The sequence below is a fragment of the Lactuca virosa genome, chromosome 8 (genome assembly GCF_052849685.1).
Source record: "Lactuca virosa cultivar CGN04683 chromosome 8, Lactuca_virosa_CGN04683_v6, whole genome shotgun sequence".
NCBI classification, from domain to species: Eukaryota; Viridiplantae; Streptophyta; class Magnoliopsida; order Asterales; family Asteraceae; genus Lactuca; species Lactuca virosa.
The window spans coordinates 201,720,904-201,736,568 of record NC_136433.1 but is presented as its reverse complement, the minus strand read 5'-3'; positions in this window follow the sequence as shown (position 1 = coordinate 201,736,568).

The window sequence follows — 15,665 nt, the reverse complement described above, 5'->3', positions numbered from 1 at the left end:
TATTAGCTTGAAGATCATCACATGCATGTTGGTTTGAAGATCATTCATGAGTTTGAAATGTTCAAAAATCGTTTTTGATAGAAAACATAGGGTGCATGTGGTGTTTGTCCACCAAAACATATAGAAAAGTGCATTTACATGGTTTTGACTTAGGTTTAGGTCATGGATCTTCACCATTTTGTAACATGCAAGATGTTTTTGGTGAAAATCTACCACCATCATCATCAAAACTGAAGTGAATGAATATTCACACAAATTTTCTAAGAGAAAGGTGTAGAAGAAGAAGGAAATGCAAGAAAAACCTTGAAAACATGGAGGAAAATGAAAGGAAATCGTGTTCTACCTTAATGAACACCACTAGATGATGAAGATTTTGAGTTTGAGGTGTGTTCTTGGACTTATTCTCTGGAAAATTTCGTGGGTATAGAGAAATGAAGAGAGAAATGGAGTGGTGGTGATGAAGAGTGTGAGAGAGAATGAGGGGTAGAGTGAGAGAGAAGATGGAGTGTGAGGGTGAAGTGAATGATTAAAAATTTTGGGAAGAGGGTGCCTAGGAAAGAGAGGGGACGAATTTTGATGAGGAGAGAGGTTCCCTCACTCTTCAATTTTTATAAAATTCTAATTATTTTATAAAAACACCAAATTTTTATAAAATATGCACCTTAATATAGTTTTTACTCATAAAATATTGATTTTTGACTTATAAATTAAGGGTAAATGTTAATGACTTAAATTTTTATTTCCTTGAATTTAATTATTTTAAGATAATATTATAAGTTTCATAACTAATTTTATAAAATTATTGATGTTAAACTTTATAAAATTTAGGTTTTAGGGCTTTTAGGGTTTTGGAGTTTAATAAACTTTGAATATCAAAATAAATTGAATATTTGAGACTTCAAATTATCTTATGGTATTATAACTCTTTTATAGTTATAAATAATGTTTGTAATTTATTTTTATCGGTTTATTGGCATTCTATGTAGTGATTCCGAGATTCAAGCGAAATTGAGGAATCAAGTATACTAGTCTTAGTCTTCAACTTTGACTTAAGTTTCTATGAGACTCTGACCTAATTTCTACCACTAGGTAAAGTGCATGATGTGTGTATATGATTCATGAAAAGGTGTTCGAGTCAAAGAGTGACATACATATGGATATTCACTACAGTTAAGTAGTTGTAGAATTCACATATCAATGTGAAATCTAAGTATACTATCCATTGATTCTATATGTTTCCAAGCTTCTAGTAGGTTATAACTTAGTTTCTAGTTACTTATTCTAGTATGTGTCGTGCCTATATGTGCAACTAAGTTTAGTCAAATCTAGAATCGAATCGAATTTTGACGGTTGTCACAGTAAGATTGGTATTTTCATTGAGAAGGGGAGAACTCTATTTATAGAGTCTCGAAGATTACATACAGCCTAATCCGTTTAAGAGTTGCCAAGCAGCGCACTTTTGATAAAAGCAAGTACTTATACAAAGAATATATATAAGACTGAATCTAAGAACTGATGACGATTACTGCGGTTGCTGATCTTGACTGCGGGGAAAGATTGACTGTGGTTCCTTAAGCAACTTCGTATCTCTTTTAAGTTTAAGAGGATCACTTTAATGTTTCAACAATTTCCCCTAAGTGACCTCTTAAACTTTCCTTTCAAGTGTTGAGCTTGAGGAACTTGATAAGAATCCACCAGTACTTCCTGACCTCCTTAAGCCATGCAATCCTCCTTGATATCTCAAACTTCACTTCAGTAGTCGTATGTTTGGATTTGTTGACTGCAACCTGAATAACCTCCAACTACTTCCGAGTCAAACAATTCATGGTAGTCATTGGGATGAAGTATTTAGTTTCATCATTTAATCGTTTGAAGATGAATCCAAGACCTAGAAAGTTTGTTGCTCCAAGAGATCTTTCTTGAAAGCCTGCAGTCAGGACCGGAGCTGGTTCAAGAGAAGGAAGGTTGAATTTCTGAGCAAGTGTCGGGTGGATGTCAGCATCGATCCTTGCGAAGTCACACACAGTCTCTTTGAGAAAGGTACATGCCCTTTCATAAGCAATCTTCATCCTTGGGTGCTTTTCAGACTTATTCTGAAATACCTTTGCAATCAGGAAGATTTCTTCCGGGTTCATGCAAGGGAAGTCAGCTTGGGTTCGTACATAGTCTGAGCTTCGTCTGGTAAGCGTGTACTGGATGAATTCTGCCTTCATGAATTTTCGAGGCTTGTAATTTTTGACTGCGGAGGGTCTGTTATTCGACCAAATTTTCTCTATAGAAGACCCATGTTTGGCATGAAAGCTGTTGAGTCTCTCAAACTCTAAGGGTAACCTCTTATCATCGGGGTTACTGCGGTCAAAGGGTTCAAACACAGTGAAGTATTTTGCATTGGGAGAAATAGGAATGTCTCAATAACCGTCAGTAGGAGGTTCTACGTATGTGAGGTAGGGCTTGTAATCGTCATCCAGTAATCTTCTGTGCGGATTGACCCATGAGTTGATGAGGGATTCATCCATTGTAATATCAACTCCATTCTCCCTCCAGATCAACTCAGCGAATTTAGCTGATCTCCAGTCAGCTTTCTTCTGTTTGGTTGTGGGAGAGTCGTTTGAGTGATCGGATGACATGTGAGAAGCTAAATTTTTGAAGTGAGGAAGAGTCTCGGGTCTTTCAGGAGAAGAATGAAATTTTTGAGTAGGTGAATGCGGTGGGGATTGAAGTGGTGGTTGTTCCGGTGGAGATTGATTACTTGGACTCTTTTAAGGAGAAGCTTGCGGTGAAGGTTGAGGAGTAGGATGGGAATGCTGATGAGAGATTTGATCTGAGCTTTGGTCTTCACTTCCCCCTCTTGAGGGAGGAGCAGTTGGTACTTCCTCAAGCCATTGCTTAAGACCATTAATTTTTCCACAAACTTCATCAAACTGAGCTTTTAGAGTATCAGCAAGTTGTTGGTTGTTTGGGATTACGGGGTTGAAGAGCAATCCGTGAATCTCCTTGGCGAGTTGTAGGATTTCTGGACCGTGAAAGTTGGAGGATAGTGACCTGCGGAGATTGTTGATGGTTGACTGTAGAACAGAGATGGCAGATTCATATGCATTGTGCGTTTCTTCAACAACTTTTTAAAACTGGGCAGACTGATCCTTAATGATGGTCTAAAGATCCAATTTGATGGAGGATATTTCAGAAACGAGTTTTTCAGCAGTGGAGATGAAATGTTGATGATCAGCTTTGCGGTTGTTGTCTAGGGCCCGGATCCCCATTTCCACTTTAAGGGAGATGCGTTCTGCAGCAAGACGCTCTCTGGCTTCCAGTCTTTCGATGCGGTCGATGAGAGACTGCGGGTCGGGCAAGTCCTCAGATTGCGGTTGGGAGGATTTGACTGCAGCAAGAATCTGATCTACTTTATTTTATAGGGACAGAAATTCTTTTTGAGAGATAGCTTGTTTGTTTTTCTTCTTTTTTCTCTTGGGCTTAGAAGTGGAATGTTGAGATCCGCTTGATTCTTCCTCTTCATAAAAAATCATCATGATATCATCGGATGGGTCCAGTTGATTGACCTGATTCAAATCGAAATCATCTAAGCCAAAGGTTGGTGCTGAACTGACTTCAATTGCAGTTCCTTCCTCTTGAGAGTTATTATCAGCAGTGGTTGGAGGGGGCTTGGATGTACCTGCACAAACTGGGTTGGCCTGAGCTTTGCGGATAGTCTCAGCCATTTCTTCCATCCAGTCCTAGACCTTTAAGATTGTAGAAACCGTATTGGCATTGCTTATGGCGTCGGCCCAGTCTTTGGCTACGGTTTCGATTTCATGATGCTTTTGTTGAAGTTGATTAATTTGTTGATCCTTTCTAGCTTGAAATGCCCTACGGAAAGCGGCACACTTCTGAACTTCGGATTCGGAGACTGGATTGTAATGCCTCCAAGAATCATTAGATTCATCACCGTCAAATCCTTGAAAACGCACCGAGGTGTCCCTCGGGTTCACAGATCCTTGCATATTTGTGCTTATTGTGCCTAAACCACCTGGATTTGATGTAAGTAGAGTAGTATTTCCGGAGCTTCCTCGGTCTACTTGACCTGTGGTCAAGTTTGGCCTCGGCTCCGTTTTGGCATGAGCGGAAGAATCGCCCTGTGGTTAGGTAGGTGTTTGGAGTGTTTGGATTACAGAGTCTAAAATGGAGCGCAACTCCGATTCTTGAAAGAAATGTAGTCTGGAAGCCCTGGAGACCTTAGGGCGAGAGGAACAAATTAAATCCTCTTGGGATCTAGTTGGGGGTGAGTCTCCACGTTGAGCTGATACGAGCACACTAGCTGTGTTCGAGTAGCTGGAGAGGGTAGTAGCAAATGGGTCTGCGGGAACCCCAAGGACTACCGGAGTCTTTTGAGTGACTTCGGTATTGGTCCGGTCACGTATTTGGCAAGTGGATTTGATTTTCCTTTTCTTGAGAATGGCAATAGGAGCAGAGTCGAGATCAGAATAGTCGGAAGATTGATTGGATTGAGAGTCACTTTCTGATGATACAACTTGTTGGATTTTTCGTTTCTTTGAGGGTTCTGCTTCTTTGGGAGCTTTGGTTGTCTTGGATGTTTTATGTTTCCTGCGAGTTTTACCCGTTGAATGTGTTCTTCCTTTGCTGTGGGGGACTTTCTTAGGAGAAACTAACTGTTTGCGCCTAGAGGCACTGGATAGAGTAGTAGAAGATGGAACTGCGGATCGTTCTGGTTGATTGGGTGTGGTTGAGGCTAATATGTTTTGACTTGGGAGAGGCGGGGTAGAAAGGTATGGGTCAATACCTTCCGTAGCCTTGATGTGATTCATGACTATTTGGGTCTCAAGTCCAACCGTAGTCAGGATGTGGATGGGTAAGCGTCTGATTGGTCCAAAAATAGACTGATCTTTATAAGGAGTGTACCTCTTGAGATCGCGGGTGACGAAGAAGTTGATGTCGTTGCCCATACTGATCATGACGTCTGAATGAAGATCTGAGATGCAGAGTGCCCAAAACCTTGCAAAAGTAAGCTCGGTTGGATTTTCCTTTGGATTCTCCGTAGGGATGTACAGAAGAAAGTCATCCCAAAGAATTTAACCGTAGTTAACATCATGGCCTGAGAAGATGCTCCATGTGAGCTCAAGTACTTTGAGGCCCATGTTGTATATGGCTCCGGTTCGTCCAGATAAACTGCGGATCACAAAATGGTACACAAATTGCCATACCGCAGGCAATTGATTCTTCTTGAACTCTCCAATGCCCTTGATCTGCTTTTGGTATGCCATTTGATACAGGGTGGAGGTGATGTATGTGACACTGGGTGAGAAGAACTTTGTAGAGGGATGTACCAGTAAATTGATTGAAGCAAGAAACTTTTCTTTGGTCAAGATGACCAAAGAATCATCTACCAAGTTCAGATGAACTTCTTGCAAATTGTTGAGGGGACGATGTGAAGAAAAGGCACACTTGAACAATGTGGAGATGGGAACCACCTCAGTGAATGCGTCGAATGGACCAAATAGAGGATGATTGGAGATGAACTTGATCATGAGGCGAATCGAATCATTGTAGGAGGGATGATCATCGAAGACTGCCCTAAAATTACTAGATGCAATGGTAGGCGATTGGTTCAGAGTAGCAGACTCGAACGAGTGGGTGGAACAGAGGCTGAGGCTTTTGATTGTTTCTTGGAGATTCCTGATTTCACCATTTTGAAAAAGGTTGAAGAACTTGCAGAAAAAGCTTGAGTTGCAAGGGGGAAAAAGATGAAGTTGTTCATCTTGAGGGATCAGAGAGCGTAAAGCTTTCTTGGAGAAGAAAAAGGTTTTTATAGTGGCGGATTCCAAAAGTTATTGTTTTTACCATAAAAAGTGATTTAAGGGTAAAAAAAATATTTAAAAAAAAACGTTATCAGCCACAAATTTGTTTTAACGAAAGGTTATTTTTTTTTTGTTCATTTCAAAAAGGAGCAATTAATGAAATGCCAGGCTCAACGCCCCATGTCTGCTGAACGTGTGGTGAGGGGTGACAAACCGTTGAATAAAGGTGGAATTTGTAACGAATTTGACGTTTTGGGGGTAAGTGGAAAAGGCAGTTTAAGGAAAAGATTATCTAAAAGGATTTCTTTTATTGGAAACGGATTTATTTTGGCATCACACCTAAAATAGGTCTGACAAAAGGTTTATTTGAAAAGAGAAACTGAAACAATTATATGCGACAAAACGAATATTTTTTGAGAATGTTTTTCTTATTTAATGAAGGATCATTAAATATCACACAATGTTTTAGGAATTTATGAAGAAGTTGAAGGTTCAATCACTGAGATTGCGGTTTGAAACTTCATTGCGGATTGAGACCTCATTGCGGATGAAGACTTCATTGCGGATGAGTGGTTAGACAACTGCAGTAAGAGAAACTGAGAAGAACACTTGAACACAGTCAGAAATAACAATCAATAAGGATCCTTGAAATATAAGTATGATATATGGTTACAGTATATATGGTATATTACGGTACAGAAGATGTACTGCAGTATACAAGATATACCATAACTATGTAAAATAGATATATTTAGTTAGGACCGCAATGGTGACCAAGAGTGGTCTGCGGTACCTACCAATTCAAGAAGAATTGCGGATCCGGATTCATCATTCCTAACATTTGTAAGAAACCGTTGAGTTTTGTAGAGTCAAGTGCCTTTGTGAATACATCAGCAATCTCTTCATGAGTATGGACAAAAATTAGTTCAATGTTACCTTTCAGGATGTGGTCTTTAATGAAGTGATACCATAACTCAATATGCTTTGTTTTGGAGTGATGAATAGGATTATGAGAAATTGCTATGGCACTCTCTGAGTCACAGTAAATCGGTATCCGCAGCATCTTGTATTCGTAGTCCATAAGTTGCGTTTTCATCCACAAGACTTGTGAGCAACAGCTGGCTGCTGCCACATATTCAGTTTCTACGGTAGACAGTGAGACACAACTTTGTTTCCTTGATGACCAGCTAACGAGTCTTCCACCGAGAAATTGACATCCACCGGAAGTGCTTTTTCTGTCCAATCTACATCCAGCATGATCCGCATCAGTGAATGCTTGTAGGCTGAAGTCGTTCCCTGCGGGATACCAGATACTTAGAGATTTGCTGCCTTTTAAGTATCTAAGAATCTGCTTGGTTGCGGTCATGTGAGATACTTTCGGATCGGCTTGGTATCTTGCGCATACTCCTGTTGAAAAAACAATGGCTGGTCGGCTTGCGGTGAGGTACATCAATGAGCCAGTTATCCCTCTATAAGTCTTATGATCCACTGATTCGCCGGAAGGATCAGCAGATATCTTATATCCGAAGGCCATGGGTACCTTGAGGGACTTGTTTTATTTGAAGTCCTAGAAAGAAGTTAATCTCTATAGTCATGCTCATTTGGAATTTGTTGGTCATGAGCTTTGCAAATTCATCCACCATCCCCTGATCAGTTGATCCGAAGATGATATCATCCACATATATTTGTACAAGCATAAGGTGATTACCATTTTCCTTTCTAAATAAGGTGGGATCAATCACTCCTCTTTTGTATCTGGATGAGACAAGAAATTCAGAGAGAGTCTCGTACCATGCTCTTGGTGCTTGTTTTAGACCGTAGACTGCTTTTTCAAGCTTGTAGCAGTAATCTGGGAATTCAAGACATTTGAAGCCCGGAGGTTGCTGAAGATAAACCTCCTCTTTCAATTCACCATTCAGGAAGGCACTTTTTACATCCATTTGATGTACCTTTATATTCTTGTGAGTAGCATACGCTAAGAAGATGCGTATGGCTTCCATTCTGGCTACTGGGGCATATGTTTCATCATAATCAACAACTTCAAGTTGACTATACCCCTTTGTGACTAGTCTTGCTTTGTTTCGAACTACTGCACCAGATTCATCCAATTTGTTCTTGTACACCCATCTGGTGCCAACAATAGTGTGACCTTTTGGCTTCGGAACGAGTTGCCACACTTTGTTTCTTTTAAACTCTTCCAGTTCTTCTTGCATTGCAGCTATCCAATCAGGCTCCATTAATGCTTCTTTGACGGTTCTGGGTTCGACCGAAGACATGAATGCTGCATAGTGACAGTGATCAGATAAGTCTTGTGAAGATCGAGTTAGGATGCCTGCTGATGGGTTTCCGATGATTTGACCTGGTGGGTGGTCCTTCGTCCATACGTGTAGACGGGGTTGAAGATGGTCAGCGGCTGTAGTGGAAGGAATATCTACAATGTCTGAAGATTCTGCGGTTGGGGACGACAGTTCCCCCTGGACATGTGAGCAGCCTGCTGAATTGTCTTGAATTGGAAAGGTGGGTTGGAGTTTTCTTGGGCAAACGATGGAGGTTCCACCTGGATTGCGGACGGGAGTTCCCCTTGAACCTAAGAAGGTTCCCCCTGGATTGTTGGAAGTGTGATAATCCTTGGGTCAGTTCTTGTGTCAATGTTCTCTATATCTTCATCATCGGAGTCAGAAGAAACATTCGATGGTAAGGATTCTCTGCGCATAGGAACTGGAACTGCATCATCAAGTACTGGAACCTCGATGGTTGTCACTTGATCCGGAGTGGAGCTTTCCCCTTCAACCGGCGAGGTGGAAGTATTGAGTGATACTACATCGGATAGAGATGGACCAGATACGTCAGCATGCTGCTGTTGAGCTTCCTGGGACATAAGGACTTCGGATAACTTGGTTGTTTCTACGGGGTCGAAGAGATCGTCATAGTTTACTTCAACTATATTTAGTGGACCCGAGGAGGCAGGAATATCACTTTCTAGGATTGCTTTGGTTTCGGTTGATGGAGCGGTGTTGCAGACGTAATAGTCATCGAATTTGAAATCGAAGCTTTCGACTATTAGTCTTGTGCGTCTGATGAGAACCCTATAAGCTACTTTGTTTGTTGAATAGCCAAGAAAGATGCCTTCATCAGACTTCGGTGCGAACTTGTTAAGATGATCTCTATTGTTGATCACAAAACATCTACACCCAAAGATATGGAAGAATTGGACATTTGGTTTGCGGTTGTTAAGGCCCTCATATGGAGTTTTACTGAGACGCTTGCAAACAATGCTTCGGTTTTGAACAAAGAATGTTGTGGCCACTACTTCGGCCCAGAAGTAAAGAGGAAGATATGGGACTTTAAGCATTGATCTGGTTGCTTCAACCAGAGTCCAGTTTCTTCGCTCTACTACTCCATTTTGTTGCGGTGTGTAGGGAGCAGAGAAATTGTGAGTGATACCCTTTGAAACCAAGAAACTGTTTAAGAGATGGTTGGTAAACTCGGTTCCATTATCACTTCTGATGCGGCGTACTGGTAACTTGATCTGAAGTTTAATTTCTTTGATAAGATGATCAGTATCTGCGGAGTTTCGGATTTGAGTCTTAGGAAGAAGACCGAGGTGAAAAGAGTGAAGTCATCAACTATAACCAGTATGTATTTTTTGTGATGAAGACTGGCTACGGTGGATGGACCGCAGAGATGAATGTGCAGGAGTTCCAGAGGTTCAGAAATTGAAGAATCAATCACCATTAGGTGACTTGCCTTGAATTGTTTGCCACATTCACAGGCAGGACAGAGTGTATCATTGCTGAATTTGAGAATTGGAATACCTTGGACGACTTCTCCAGTGACCAGATTGTTGATGTATCTGAAGTTAAGATGAGCTAGCTTGCGGTGCCATAGACAGCTGACTTCAGATACTGCTTTGGATAGAAAGCATAGTTGCGGTTTCCCAATGATCAGAGAGACGTCTAGAGGATAAATGGTTCCTTCGGACTTGGATTTGATCAAACAAGTGTTTCTATCGCAGGTCATTACATAGCAGTACTCATTGTCAAATTCAACCCTGTGGCCTGCTTTTCATAGTTGGCCTACAATGATGAGATTGTGTTTGAGGCTTTCTACATAAGTAACCTTTTGAATAGAGAAGTTTCCCGTAGTAAGAACCCATAACCTTGGATTATCCCATTCGCATTGTTGCCGAATGTGACGTTTCCACCGTTGCAAATTGGCCTGAAATCTCAAAGGTATTCTAACCTTCCGGTCATGTGCAAGGAGCAGGCACTGTCGATTAACCATTCTTCTTCTTGTTCCTCCTTGCACAAAGCCTGAGAATTACACGGTTAGTTTGGGCATCCAAACAAGTTTGGAGCACGGGGGCTACAAATGATTTTTTTATGAATGCACGAGTCGAGGTTGCAGGGACATGTTTCGTGTCAACTTTTAAACCTAGTCCTGGGTGTTTGTGAATATTTGGAGTATTGTGAGATTTAGAAAAGTTACGAGGTTTTTGAAAAGAACCAGATTTGACATGAGATGAACCTTTTTGACAACGACACTGACATGCAGAAATTTTGTCATTTACCCTGACACTTTGTTTGGTCAGCGATCTAAATGACGAGGTAGGCTTGTGCCCAGTCTGAGAGTGGTGACATCTGACAGTAGTGGTGTTGGTACTTGACAAAATATGTTTTGCAGAAGTGAGAGCACGGAAGGATTTCTTGGAGAGTGATTTCCGAAAACTTTGATGTGATATTAAAAGTGTTGGAGTTGGTAAAATCCCCTTCCATTTTGGGTAATCTAAGGAATAGATTTGAAAACCATTGCTTCGAAAAGACTGTACTCTTTTGGGTTGTGTCAGATGTTTTTGAAATGGCTGTTGAAACTGTACATTCCTTTTTGTATGTTTTCTTGATTGAAGAGTTTTTTGAAAAATAATGTGAGAAAACAAACTATTCTGGACTCTTAGATTTTGGAAATCTGACATGTTTTTTGTTCTTTGAAAAGATTTCCCGATTTTTACCTCAGGATCGAATTCCCTCTTTAAAAGCCTTTTTAGCTATGGTTTTTGGAGAACCGCAGTCATTGGTGTTCAACTGCGGTTTCCTGGAAACCTTTGAAAATTTTTGAAAACGAGGGCTAGATTCATCCGAACTAGAAGATTCAAGACTTTGAGAGCATTGACCCACTTCAAAGTTTTCTATGGGTAATTCATGATGACTTGGCTAAAGAGTCACAGAGATTTTAACTAAGGATTGCGGTAAGGAGGATTTGACTACCACAGAATAAGACTTTGTTGGGATTTCTGTAGGATTTCTGTGGGACTTTTGCGGTCCACGACTGCAGTGAGGGACACTGCGGTCTGAGGGCAGAGATGGATATTCCATTGAGACTTTGGGACTCTCTATGACAATTTCCTCATCAACAACTGATGAAGTCTGAGAATTGGGATAGATTATGCCACAGATAGGAATTTGATCACTTGAGTGACCCGAAAATTCAAACAAAATTTCCTCAATGACACAGTTGTTACTCAGATTATGAAGTCTACCGAAGTGAGTTCTGATGTCTTCGGGAAAGGTTTTGTCATTGACTGGGAAATGGAACTCTCGGTCAGGAGGGACATAAACTCGATCTTTGTTAAACCGGGGTGAGGAATCCTTTGCGGTAGGATATCCATTAGACCAACCCCAATTATAGGTGTTATCTACGGTTCCATTGTTCACCAAATTTTCAATAGCTTCACTTTCATTGAACAGTTTTTCTATTAAAAGATTTAATCATACAATCTCACTCTGAGCTAAATCTATTTGGTTCAAAGCTATCTCTAGTTGTGTTTCACTCAACATTCTTGCATCTTTCTCTAACTCTAAGTCCTTTTCTAACATAGCTACTTTGAGTCTTTTGTTATCCAGTCGTCCCCTTACATGAAACATCTCTTGGGACGCTATGTTCTTCTAATCTAGAGCTTTGTTATAGTTTGTAAGGACGGCAGCACATGTGTCATTAAGATTGTCTATGAAGGGTTGACAGTCATGCATGCTATAGTTTAGAGTTTGAATCATGAGTTTTACCTGTTCGATGATGCTTAGAGTTCTATCCTTCGCCATGTAGCAGTAGTTCTTTTCCAGCTTTGTAGACCCATCGTCATCCGCAGTTGCCAGCATGCAAAGTTTGCCTCTTCCTTTGATGTTGCTGATGTCTTCATCTTCATCTCCGGATGACCAAACTTGATGGTCTCTTTTTACATGGGCTACATATGCCCTTGCCTTTTCCTTTTCCTCCAATTCTTGAGCCATTCTAAGGTAGAATGCTCTATCTTTCACTATGTTAGCCTTGCAGTCTTTTGCAAAATGATTCTCCTTGTTGCACTTGTGACAAATTACAACATCACTTTTATCTTTGGAAGAAGTACCAGAGTATGTTGGATTGATGGGCTTCGGTGCCTCTTTGGGTTGAGTAGTCTGAGGTTGCGGTGGTGGGTGAGAACTTTTGGGATATCGAGAGTGATTATTCTAAGAGTTGAAGTTGTGGTTGAATGGATGTTTGTTAAACTGCTGGTTTTTACGAAAGGAAGGAGGTGGTAGCCGGTTGAACTGTTGCCTAACAAGAGCAATAGCCTTCTGAAATTCTTCTTCATCATCATACTCTGAGTCAGCTTCGTATGACTGTGGAGAAATGTCATACGAGGGAGAGTAAGATTGAGTATGTGGAGCTTGTTCTATAAGAGCAAGTGGTCCTCCGAAGTCAGCACAATCTTTGAGTACAGTGGATTTGTGTGCTTGCAGTTCCGCCTAGAGCTTGTAGAGAGATAAAGATTGAATCTTTCTATCTGCTTGGACTATCATCTTAGCAGTAGTCCAGTATCTTCCCAGACCATTGAGAAACTGATGATTTGTTTCATGGTTACCTTGGATGGTGCCAACAGTAGATAACTTAGTGACTATCAGGTTGAACCTTATGAAGGAGTCTTCCAAACTTTCGCCACTATGAGCTTTGAAATTGTTGAACTAATTGAGTGCAGTTGTGAGCTTCTTATCTTGAACTTGTTCTGAACCCTCATACAAGTTTTTGAGAACATCCCAGATCTCTTTTGCTAATTTGCAATTTATGATAATGTCGAAGTTGTCAGGAGCAACTCCACAAGAGATTTCATAAAAGGCAACAACATCATTTTCCATTTTATCGAGATCGTCTTTGGTGGGACGATTCATGACTGGTTGACCTCCTCCTAGTCTGCTGTGGCGCCGTCGGTTTGAACTGGTGTAAGAACAGGGACATGTGGCCCTTCTTCTACAGATCGCCATACATCTCTACCAAGTCTCTTTAAGTATCTTTCCATTCTCTGAGACCAGTGATGATATTCATTTGCCACCAATATTGGGGCTCTATTAGAACCACCAACACTGTTGGAAACATTGAGAGATAATGCTTGTGCCATATTTCCTTGTTTTGAAAATAGTTTTTTTTGTTTTTTTTTTAAGAAATGAGCTTCAGTGGTATAGAAGGCCTTTTGAAAATTAGAGTTTTGCTTCAAAAAAGCAACCACTTTAGCTCTGATACCAATTGTTGAGAGAAAAACTTGAGAAACACACTTGAACAAATGTTAGAACAAGTTTATATTGCGGAAATTAAAGTTAATCTCAAAGGATCATAAAGCTCAACAATAATATAAGTTAGAGTTAGATAGTTAGATGATTAGTTGCTGAAAGATAAGGAAAAATAAAAGACAACAAGTATTATATCAAGTATACACTTAAGTTGATTCTTAACAAGGAATGCAATCAGACCGAGTTAGTAAGTGAGATCAAACTTAGTGATTAAGTCTAGAAAGACTTGCTCCGAAGAGAGATTACAAGGAGTTATGATTATATTTGGGTGATAAGATAGTAGATAGAGAGATGAGTGATAAGATTCAATATGCGTAAGAGATGTATTTTCATTGAGAAGGGGAGAACTCTATTTATAGAGTCTCGAAGATTACATACAGCCTAATCTATTTAACAGTTGCTATGCAGGGCACTTTGGATAAAAGAAAGTACTTATACAAAGAACAGATATAAGACTCAATCTAAGAACTGATGACGATGACTGCGGTTGCTGATCTTGACTGCGGGGAGAGATTGACTGCGGTTCCTTAAGCAACTTCGGATCTCTTTTAAGTTTAAGAGGGTCACTTTAATGTTTCAGCAATCACATAAATATATGTATAGATATGGCAATATCAAAATACCCCACACTTGGTTTTTTATTGTCCCGAAGCAAAACGTTACTTCGATACATAACATCAAAACATTGCCTACCAATATCTCACAAAAAATTCAACTTGAAGTCACTAATTATGTCTCGCCACAATGCGTATATTTGTGTCTAAAATATACCTAGTACTTATCAAGCCCTAGATACTCACAATTCTAATAAACATTTCCCACTTATTTACCCCCTTTCGTTTAAAATTTTATTGTCATATTCCAAGTGACACGACTTTAAAAAGAAAAATACTATATAATATAATTGTCCTAAGAATATAACTAAGCTGTAGCAACTTCATATTTTTGTGCAAGTTTTTCTCTTTTTTCACTTTTTTTCACAACTTTTCCAATTTTTTTCTTTTCTCATAACTTCAACTTTCAAATAAATAAGCAAAAAATAACTTTAGGTTTAACTTTATATTAATACTATAGTTTGCGATTTTCTAAAAAATTCATTGGAGTACTCAAAATTTAAAAGGCTGCTAATGAAACCCTTGACTTTTTGTGAAACCCATGTAGCTATTTTCTTCCAATCCATCCAAGCTTTTACAGTTTGGAGGATAGATATAAATATCCCTGGGGGGGGGGGGGCATGCTTATCAAAAAGTGGATGTGTTTCTGCAGCCAAAATCTACTCACAATCATAAAGTTTTGCTCCTAAACAATTATACCAACAATTTACATCAAATAAAACCTTAAATGACCTCTCAAATCGACAATTCTTAAACCCAAAAATTAATACTCAAAAACTTATATGAACTAATAAGAAAATATCATGTAATTATTGGCCTAAATGTAGTAGAAAATGAATTAGACTAGCCATATATACCTTATATGTTGATTAAACAAGAGAATCAAGGAAGAATCAAGAGAAATTTGATGATTCATAGTAGAGATGTTGAACACGTCATTGAAAGCAAAATAGGGTCAAAGTAAAAATCAGTTTTAACCTTTTACGGTTATAAAAATTAACAAGATACAAATCCATGTCGTGGTAACATAATCACCACGTCGTGGGATGTGATCTAGATGCGAAAAGACGGGCAAAAAATTGCTTCCACGACGTGGGAATAGCACTTCCATGTTGTTGGCACAAGAGTTCCACAAAATTTTAGAATCCATTTCACTAATCCCACTCATGGAGATCGAATACAACTCGTTTTCTTTCTAGTGGCCATGGCGTGGAAGTATACTCGTCACGTCATGGAGATCAAATACAACCCGTTTTCTATTTTGGTTCCTCTTCTTCTAGCTAATGGTCGGGATACTTTTTTCTTGTCCTCAGCAGCACTAGAGGCTTTGACTTTTCTCCACCTTCAGTTGTAACGGCCAACATTTAAGCTTTCGAGTTTGTGCTAGTATTATTCTCACTTGCTCCATGTGAACGTTCGTGGATGAGCATGGTTAATTGACCAACTTTCATTTTGATGTTACTATAGATGATTGCTGATTCCTAAGGGTGGAATCTATGCTCTTGTGCCTCTTCTCACTAACCTCCATGAGTCTGTTTAATATTTATTTAAGATTGAGTTTCTTCTCGTCTTTCACTTTGTCTTTTTGGTGGAATCCAAACTGTTGTTTTCAGTATTTTTTTTCTTTTTTCCTTTCTATATTCTTC